This window comes from Apium graveolens, chromosome 6 (assembly GCF_009905375.1).
Source record: "Apium graveolens cultivar Ventura chromosome 6, ASM990537v1, whole genome shotgun sequence".
NCBI lineage: Eukaryota > Viridiplantae > Streptophyta > Magnoliopsida > Apiales > Apiaceae > Apium > Apium graveolens.
The window spans coordinates 263,754,488-263,764,201 of record NC_133652.1 but is presented as its reverse complement, the minus strand read 5'-3'; positions in this window follow the sequence as shown (position 1 = coordinate 263,764,201).

Here is a 9,714-nt window from a genome sequence, read left to right as displayed (position 1 = left end):
GTGTTTGTCATTTACAGATTTACAATATACATTATGTCTTCTGCACTATCACTCAGGAGCATACTGGATGCTCACAAATTGACTGGTCCTAATTATGCTGACTGGCTTCGAAACTTGAGAATTGTTCTCAGGATTGAGAAGCTGAAATACGTGATTGACTCACCTAAGCCTACTGAACCTGCTAGTGATGCACATAATGATGAACATGTTGTGTATCGTAAGTGTATAGATGATGCAAATGTTGCTCAATGCATCATGCTAGCTTCCATGAACATTGAGCTACAGAAGCAACATGAGCATACGGATGCTCACACTATCCTCATGCATCTACAAGAGTTGTATGATGTGGCGGGGAGGACAGCTCGATATGAGATATCGAAGGAGTTGTTCGGTTGTAGGATGTCTGAGGGATCATCTGTGAATGACCATGCACTTAAGATGATCAATTTGATTGAACGTCTTGGACAACTTGGTTTTACCATGGATGGGGAGCTGAGCCAAGACCTGGTCTTGCAATCGCTTCCGAGTTCGTTCTCGCAGTTTGTTGTGAACTTTCACATGAATAAGTTGGATGTAAGCCTGCCTGAACTCCACAACATGTTGAAGGCTGCGGAATCGAATTTTCCCCCTAAGAAGAGTTATGTTCTTCTAATTGGTGAAGGTTCCAATCCTAAGAAAAGGAAGAGGAACCCTTCCAAGAAGAAGAAAGTAGGTGAAGAAAAGCCGGTTCCACCAAAAGCTGAAGACCCCAAGAGCAAAGTTGTTTGCTTTCACTGTAACAAGGTGGGGCACTGGAAGAGGAACTGCAAGGTTTACCTTGCAGAATTGAAGAAGAAGAAGGGTAGTGAGACTACCGCTTCTGATTCAGGTATGTTCATGATAGAAGTGAATATGTCATTAAATCAAATTTCTACTTGGGTATTAGATACCGCCTGTGGTTCTCAAATCTGCAATTTGTTGCAGGGACCAAGGAGAAGTAGGACTCTTGAGGAAGATGAGGTGATTCTACTGATGGGAAATGGAGAAAGAGTTGCTGCTGAAGATGTAGAATCATTTCATTTACATATGCCTACGGGCAAGACTATTGTTTTAAATAAGTGTTATTTTGTTCCCTCGATTGTGAGGAATATTATTCCCATGTAAGACTTGGCTGGATTTTCATTTATTATTGAGAATAATGAATGTTCTATTCTTAGAGATAATATTCTTTATGGACGTGGTACTTTAAATAATGGTATGTATAAATGTGACATAATTTACTTCAGATTGAACAAACTAATAAAAGAAAAGGGATGATGAAAATCTCACTTCATAGTGGCACTGCAGTCTCCATTTAGTAGACATGGAGAGAGGACTGCAAATTTGCTAGGAATGGTACACACAGATGTATGTGGACCAATGTCTACGCAAGCCATGGGTGGATTTTCATACTTCATTACTTTCATAGATGATAGATCTGGATTCGGATATGTGTTTGATGAAACACAAGTCTGAGGACTTTGAAAAGTTCAAAGAATATAAGTATGAAGTGGAGAAACAACTAAACATAGTATTATAACTCTTCGATCAGATCGAGGTGGTGAATACTTTAATGGAGTGTTTCTAGATTATCTCAAAGTAAATGGTATAGTCTCTCAGTGGACTACTCCAGATTTGTATCTGAAAGGAGAAATCGAACTTTGTTAGACATAGTTCGGTCCATGATGAGCTATGCAAGTCTTCCAGTATTCCTATGGGGTTATGCATTGGAAACCTCAGCATATTTACTGAATATGGTGCCTTCCAAAATCTGTTCCTCAAACTTTGTATGAGATATGGAAAGAAAGGAAACCGAGTCTTAAACACGTTAAGATTTGGGGATGTCCAGCTTATGTCAAGAAAGTTGACCCAGATAAGCTGGAATATTGATCCGTAAAATGTAGTTTTGTGGGATATCCTAAAGAGACTTTAGGGTATTACTTTTGCACCGATCATCGGGTGTTTGTCTCTAGACATGCTACCTTCTTGGAAAAGGAGTTTATCCTTGAAGGAAATAGTGGGAGCAAAATTGAACTTGATGAAGTTCAAGAAGCACAAACTACTACAGATCGAGTGGAAACACCTGTTCTGACTGAACAACCTTTTGTGGAACAGCCCATTCATAGATCAGGGAGAGTGTCTCGCCAACCTGAGAGGTATTATGGCCTTGTCATTGAGAATGACAATGAGTTGTCGATCATTGATGATGACGACCCTGTAACCTATAATGAGGCTATGAGTAGTGTTGACTCAGAGAAATGGCATAGTGCCATGAAATCCGGAATGGAATCTATGTATACGGTATACAAAAGATAGATTATAGCAGATGGCCAGGTGGAGACCTTTAAGGCCAGGCTTTTGGTAAAAGGATTCAAACAAAGGCAATGGATTGACTTTGATGAAACTTTTTACCTATAGCCCTGTTAAAATCAGTTCGGATTTTGCTTGCGATTGCTGCTTACTACGACTATGATATCTGGCATATAGCCAGATGGTTTTCTTTCCAAGGGAAATGAAAGCCTAGTGTGTAAGCTACTGCGAACCATATGTGGTTTAAAGCAAGCTTCTCGAAAGATGGAACATTCATTTTGATGAGACAATCAAAGAGTTTGATTTTATCAAAAACGAAGATGAACCATGCGTCTACAAAAGGGTTAGTGGGAGCGCGGTAACATTTCTTGTATTGTATTGAAATAGAGTTGACACACATAATAACATAACAGACCCACTCACAAAGCTACTTTATGAAAGTCACTTTGATCGTCATAAAGACAAGATGGGTATTAGATACCAGAGTGATTGGCTTTAGTACAAGTGGGAGATTGAAAGGAATATGTCCTAAGTCCAATCATGAATTAGGATTTAGGAATAACTTCCTGTGTAATCTGTTTTGATTTTATTGATATTAATAAAAGACTTGTTTTGTTTTTATTACGGGCTCTATCTATTTAAGTGTTTAAATAAGATATACCATAGTTTAGAGTAAAGCTTTTTATGGATTATGATGAGATCATAATAGTGAGACCTACAAGATGATAACTCTAAACTTAAATAGTTACTGGTCGTAGGATTACTAACTGGTAATTAATAATCCGCAGAGATCGGTACATACTATGCTTGCTTCATTATGAAGGATGTCTGTTCTCATAGACATTTGTGTGGTGACACTATAGCTAGTATGTAGGTGCTTATTATGGAATAAGTTCACTGAACATGACTCGCACAGCTGAACAACTGATGGAGTTCACTCAAGTGTCAGCAGTTGTTCACATAGTGATAGTTGTACAAGTATCCTTAGACTTGAGGTCATCATAGTCATCTTGTGTACACTGAACTATGCTTTGGTTTAGTTCTTAGTCTCCAGGGACAATTATTAGGGCTCTACTGGGTATAGGAATTTGTACACGAAGATAGTGTATGATAAATAAAGGATCTACCCCTTCCAGTGAAGGAAGCGAATGTTCAAGGCTGATCCACTTATGCTAGTTCAGGAATCTCTGGCCAGAGTGAATGAAATTAGAAAGGAGTTTCTAATTTGCATAGAACTACGAATAGTAAATGATAAGCAAGTGATTGAATTAGATAGGCTTGACATGAGATCCATGCCTTGTATTTAATCGGGACATTGTAGGGTAGAAGGAGTTTATTGTACGGTAACTATTCACTGAATAGGTTCTTGGTATTCTAAGCAGTGAATTCATATTATCCGGATAGTCGCGATATGGTGAGAAGTATCCCTCACGATGTAGAATAAATGTGATTAATTAATTAATCATATTTAATAAATTAGAGGATTTATATAAATAATGATAAAATAGTTTTATTATTATTTATTTCTACTACCGGCTTAATATTGAACCTACAGGGTCACACCATAAAAAGAGAATGATTTTATGGTGGAGGAATTAATTAATAATGGCTAATAATTATTTATTTGTGAAATAAATAATTAATTGGCAAATTTAATAATTGATTTAATGAGATTTAATTGATTATAAATTAATTAAGAAAAGTTCTTAATATTATTAATTAAGGATTTAATTTTTGGAAATTAAATCAAGAGAGAGAATTATTTCTAAAGTGTTTAGAAAAAGGATTAATAATTAAAAGGTGTTTTAATTATTAATGAGAATAATAAATGGGATAATAATAATAATATTTATGGGAAAATTTCAGCTGAAAATTTTGCCTATAAATATACTATTATAGACCCTATTTTTATTTGAACCCCAAAAAACCCAAAAAGTTTGGAAAACCCAATTCTCTCCACCTCCTTCCTCCTCCTTAACATCATTTTCTTGGTGGATACCGGTGGAGTGCTTCACACTTGAGGAGCAACTGCTAAGGATCTCTGATCGTTGTCTCCGAATTATTTTAAAGGTTAGATTCGATCCCTATGTTTTTACCACAATTTATATGCTTTTATTTGGATTTTATATGTGTAAAAGTGTTTTGCCATGCCCCCACTGCGATTAAAATCCAACAATTGAGATGATGACTTATAGGTCTGCAAATATTTATAGGCCAAAAAATGAACTGGTAAAACTTTAAACTTTGAACTGGGGCAATAATGATGAAGGTGAATTTAATAGTTTGAGTTTTCAAATCATTTAAAACATTTGCACGTGACTAAAGTTCTGAATTATTACATGTGCATTACCTTTGAAAACACACAGTACTTGTTTCAACTTATCTTATTTTCGAGGAGATTCGCACATGGGGTGTTTAATGCAGTGATGGACAAGAAGAAGATATTTGAGGAAAAAAACTATTACAATGAGGTAAAGAAATTACATTGTTTGCTAAAAATCAGCAAGTTTAACAACATATTCATCAGACTTTTCACCAGACTCTTCATCCTCAGCCTCTATCTATAGGTGTTGCTGATGAGCCACAACGTACCTTGCTATTAAGTTATCGTCTTGTTCGATAAGGTTGATTTCCATTATGTCATATTTTTGTAAACCTCATCCACCTGACGGATACGTTCCTCCTCCGTTTGGGACATATCGTTATAGGCCCTTTCAATCTTCATTTTATCAGCTTTTATTTCGTCCAATATTTTCTGATTAACCTTACCATACGATTTCTTCGCGGTTTTGGATTCTTTCTTTTTCCTTCCATGTTCAACGGATTCAGCTAAACTTAGTTGACGCATACCTCTCTTAACATTTGTAGGCGTTGCATGCCCTTATCCATTTTATGTGTAATAAGATGCCTACAGTTTGAACATATGGTTTAAAGTTATGAAGTATGATGTATTTATAGGGAAAAATGAGCCTTATAGTGGTACAGCGTAAAGGTTATTTTGCATTCTTACCGTATACTCAATGATAAATATAATATTAATATATCATCCAACAACCACTAAAATCTTATCAACAACAGCAACAATTAATTTGCAAATATGTGATTTGAGTTGTCATTGATGTTTTCCATACTGCCTTTAATAAAGACTTTGAGTTGTCATATTTTCACATGCAATTATCTTCTATTATTTTGAAATGACTACTCGTTGTAGTGAAAGTAAGAAAAATGAAATGTCATTGTGTAACAACTGTAGAGCGTGAATAAAGATTGAAAGCAAAATAAGATTGTCATTAATAGTCCATTGCGTGTTTGAATTACTTTTATCAGTGGGTTCTATAGTCTATTACTGTCATTCGAAGTAGCTTTACAGTTATTAGAACAAATGAAAATGCGAGTAAATAAGTATCGAGTTTATTGTCTCATATTGGCAATGTGTTGCAATATCATATTTCCCGTTATCATTGATGTATCATTTTATTTTTCCAATGGTTCCCTTGTCACATTATTTTCATTTGGATCAAGTTTTTAAATTGTTTAAGGGTGCACCATTTGGAGCTAGTTTAGAAAGCATTTTGAATACTAATACCGGGAACGAAAATGAGTTGATCGTGACATAATAAAATACAACAAGTCCGAAAGTGACCATAACTAATAAAGTAAAGTCTAAACTGCATACAAACTGAAAACATGGCATAAATAAAGACGAGAAGGCTGGGAACATGAGCAACAACACTGATCAGCCACAGAACCTCCCGCCGGTGTGGCATAGCCTCCATTTCCCTTTTATTGCTCTACGGGGCTGCTTCCTGACATGCACAGGAGTATCGGCTTCCTCACTAGCGTCATCCTGCTCATCACTGTCATCCCCCATATCTTTATCCTGCATCTGATGGGGTGTATGCATCTGACGCCCCTGCTCGAAGCTCTGTGTGGAGGTGTCATGTACCAACCAAGGGTCGAACCCCCTAGCCGGGGTCTGAAAAGAAAATCCCGAACCACTAGTCTTGGGTGGAAAATTGTCGGTAGGCTGTGGAAAATTCTGAACCACATGACCATAATCACTCTGAGTAGAATGGCCCCAAGTGGATCCAGCAGCCCAAGCACTAGGAACAACATAAGGGCTCTCAGAACTGTGGCCCGTAGTAGATGTGCCGAAATAAGGGCTCTGAGTACTGTGGCCAAAAGTAGATGTAGCAGCAGCATGGCTCTGAGATATCTGCCCCCACGAGGAGCCCGCAACATCATGGACTTGGGAACTACGACCCCAAGTAGACATATGAGAGGATCCCTATCCCTGAACGTAGTGGTCCCATGTAGGCTCAGTATGTCCATGCCCCGGGGAACTTTGCTCCCAACCCGATGCAGACGAGGTGTATAGAGAAGAGCCCTCACCAACTGATGGGCGAGGCCAAGGCTCCCAACCATCCAAAGGAGCTACCGGAACATGAAGAGAAGCGGTATGTGGCTTACGTGCATGAGCACCGCTAGTACGTGGGGTAGCAGGAGGTTGATGCGGGGGCCTTTGTGAAAGAGAAGTGAATCCTATTACATCTAATGTGCCAAGTAAACCCTGAAGTGCCTCATCCACAGTAGTATCATCCTCAGCCACGCCTGAACCCCGAATCTGGTGGTAGGCAGCGGACAAGTCCTCATCCTGCATTGACAACATGTCAAAGTGTAAACATGAAGTCATATAAGGAAAAAAACGGAGGTATTTTACTTAAGAATATAAATCTTACAGCCACGGGTAGGTATCCCTGCGACCCCTGGAAGCCTTGTTGGCCCCTCCACATCCTAGGGTTGATCATGAAATGCCTTGTGACTCTATCGAACCACTGAGGATACTGAACTGCGCACATATGTCTCCGAGTGCGCCTGTAAGCTGGTGGCTGAAGCACTGCACTGTGGCGTGAGTCCCACAGCTCACGCACCCTATCCAACTGCAAAGGCCATCCTCTCTGACCCCTATGAAAAGAATCATGGTCTCCGAGCGGAGAGTCGGTAGGGACCTGCTGTAAGTAGCCAAACTGTCTAGTGACCCTATCAGTGTAGCACCACTCCACTCATGTCAAGTAAAAAAGGGGAGAAGGTGCACTCATAAGTGATAACTCAAGCGTAGGGATGTCTCGTGCCTCATCTGCACAATCCTCGTAGGGCCTCCACCTGAAGGAATCCTCGGATATGGTATCTAAGTCATAGCGAATCCCGCGCAACGAATGTGTCTGCACAGTCGTAGCATTCAATGGGACCATCCATCTAGAGCAAAATATATTGTGTTAACGAGATGGTTGCAACATTTGTGAAAATCAAACAAATGAGTTAGAATGTAGCATACCTCAGAGCACGGGGATGCTGCATCAAATAAACATTTCGCTGCATCGGAGCTAAGGTTGTACAATGCTCATAGATCCAAACCTGTACGCATATAATATTAAGTATGAAGCATGGATCATGTATATAATAGTATGCATGAAGGTTGTAGTATGGATATGTACCTGTAATAAAGTCAATGACCCACAAAGCTCCGTCTTATATCCAATACTGGCGGAGCACAAGCGTCGGTAAAGATAAGCCAGACATGCAGTGCCCCACCTGTAAGTACTGATGTGTTCCAAGTGCCGAACAAATGGGAGGAGGTTCAAAGGCATGCGGTAACCACTGTAATTCGGCACAGTAGAGCCAATGAGCAGAAGCAAGTGCGCACGTGTGTGGTATAAGAGCTCACACTTGTAGTCATGACCGGAAAAAGAGTGTAAACGTGAACAATCACCAAAATGACGAATCAACCAACTCATCTTAATTTCACCCTTCTTTATGACATCCATATCTTGCTCTGGATCTAGGGCAACACCAAGAAGCTCATGGAGTAAAGATGCACCTACATCCCCTCCAATAGGTAACACTGGATGTCCGACACTGCGTAGGCCCAATATGTAGTAAACATCCTCCAATATCACAGTGGCCTCGCCAAAACGGAGATGGAAAGTATGAGTCTCCGGGCGCCAGCGATCAAGAAAAGCAGATATGAGCCAAGCATCATGTCTCATACTCCCGGTTAGCAGAAAACCCATGAAACAGCTTTTCTTACGGCATCGTGGATACATTGTGGTAGGGGGTTCGCCTCAATACAATCCCAGTATGTTTTGAAATTCGAACGTAGCCGTAAATGATCATCATTACCCTGCAATTAAATGTGTAATTATGCATTTAAAATACGCATCAAGACTTTTGTAAATTATAATGGATATTGGGAAAAGAATGTGTACCGTGCCATCCCACACAAACTGTGAACGATGTCTGTTCTGTTGATTAAGTAAATCCCCTTCAATTGGTCCCGAGTTGATAAGTTGTCGTCCAACCATTTAATCCTGTAAAAGAAAGGAACTTGCTATAAGGCATTGTAAAATCTAAAAAAAAACGGGCAGGATTTCCTCTATATTATCACATTCCCAATCCAAAAAGCCAACCAACAAACTCAGTATAACAAGCCTGTCATCCAACGAATGTACGAACTAATTTTTTTGGTGATAGCAATTAATATAAGCAAATAATTATTAATTACATTTAAGCAAATTATATATAACTGATTAACTATATTTTTGCAATTTATTAAATTTAACGGTAGGCATAAACATAAGCAAATAATTATTAATTATTTGTAAACAGGTAATTAAATTTTAATCTTAAATTTCAACAATTTCTAAAAATTAACATAATTGTACAGACTGTCAAACATAAAATTTCTAAAAATCGATCTAACCAATCATGCGTTTTTAATTAACAAACCATATGTAGGCATAATTATAACATAATTATAACATAATTAACAAACAATATGTAGGCAGAATTTTGAAATTGATGAACTAATTATAAGGTAGAATTTCGATGCAGTTATTGAAATAAACACAAAAAATCGATTTACTTATTGAAATACACAGGATAAATTCGCACTGTAATGAGCGAGAGAGAGAGAGAGAGAGAGAGAGAGAGAGAGAGGACCAGACGAACGCCTGTAGGCGCAGCGGGATCCGGGAGAACGCCTGTTGCCGCGGGGAGCTCCTGCTTTCTGCCTTTAACCCCCTTCACCTGAACGCCGGTTCACCTGGATTCTTCCGGCGATTTTTTCTCTCTCCTGTTCTCTTTCTTTTTCCCTTCTTCTTTCTTATCCGCTCAGAATTTCCTCTTCTTCTTAATATTTTTTTAAATTGCCTAATACAAAACATTCTTCTCCTAATACTTTGTATTTATATTTTTAGTAAGTTAAAAAAATTAAGTAAACTTAGTAAAATATTTTACCTAGTAAAATATATTTTAATTTTTTTATTAATAATATAGTTATTAAAATCTATATTTTATTTTAAAAATATATTAAATTAGTTGGAACTA